Raw genomic sequence first — 1106 nt, 5'->3', positions numbered from 1 at the left:
TCCCACACGCCGTCACATTATTCTTAGTCCCACACGCCGTCACATTACTAAACTATTGATACTGAACTGATGACAATAACATTGTAATAAGCCACATCTGTGACACCCAACACAATACAACCTGGCTCCACCTTATACTGGAGATCTTGTTCCATATTTTCCTAACAGAGCACTTCTCTCTCAGACTGCAGGTTTACTTGTGGTTCCTAGAGTTTCCAGCAGCAGAATGGGAGGAAGATCTTCCAGTTCTCAGGCTCCTCTCTTGTGGAACCAACTTCCAGTTTCTGTCCATGAGGCTGACACATTGTCCAGTTTGAAGACTGGGATTAGGCAGCACGGTGGTGCAACAGGTAGAGCTGCTGCCTCTCAGCGAGCAGGTCCCTGGTTCAAACCCCGGTCCAGGGACCTTTCTGGGTGGAGTTTGCATGTTCTCTCCGTGCATGCGTGGGTTTTCTCCAGGTACTCCGGTTTCCTCCCACAGACCAAAAACATGCATGTTAGACTGATTGGTAACTCTAAATTGTCCCTAGGTGTGAGTGAGAGAGTGAATGGTTGTTTGTCTTGTTTGTCTCTATGTGTCCCTGTGATGGACTGGAGACCTGTCCAGGGTGTCCCCCGCCCCTCGCACAGTGATTGCTGGACATGGGCACCGGCGACCCCCGTGACCCAAAATGGAATAAGCGGGTAAAGATAATGGATGGATGGGATTAAGACTTTCCTTTTTGATAAATCCTATAGTTAGGGTTGGCTTGTTATGCTGCTATAGACTTAGACTACTAGAGGACAAACTGACCCCATTTCCTTAAATTAATTGTTAAAACTGAATAGTTTTCATTTGAGACTATTTTTATCTTAACATGCGATTCTTGACCTGCCATTGTGTATCTATTCCTACCAAACCCAGCCGGTCGAAGCAGATGGTCCTCTAGTCCTGATCCTGGTTCTGCTAAAGGTTTCTTCCTCATGAGGGAGTTTTTCTTTCCACTGTCGCCTTCATGCTTGTTCAACATGAGAGTTCTGTGATGGAGTTAAACTCAAAGCTGCTCCTCAGATAAATAATGTTCAATTATTATTTTATACATGAATGTTTCTGTTCAATTATTATT

General features: G+C 44.9%; 1 protein-coding gene across 2 annotated transcripts in view; it reads right to left on the bottom strand.

Moving 5' to 3' along the window:
- LOC119421409 (AN1-type zinc finger protein 2A) overlaps positions 1-1106 on the bottom strand; it is a gene marked incomplete at its 5' end in the record, with an annotated part of 4054 nt that overhangs the window by 1147 nt on the left and 1801 nt on the right.

The sequence above is a fragment of the Nematolebias whitei genome, chromosome 15 (assembly GCF_014905685.2).
Source record: "Nematolebias whitei isolate Nwh7 chromosome 15, NemWhi1, whole genome shotgun sequence".
NCBI classification, from domain to species: domain Eukaryota; kingdom Metazoa; phylum Chordata; class Actinopteri; order Cyprinodontiformes; family Rivulidae; genus Nematolebias; species Nematolebias whitei.
Note: the sequence above shows the minus strand (reverse complement) of the source record. Positions and strands in the feature narration are given on the sequence as shown.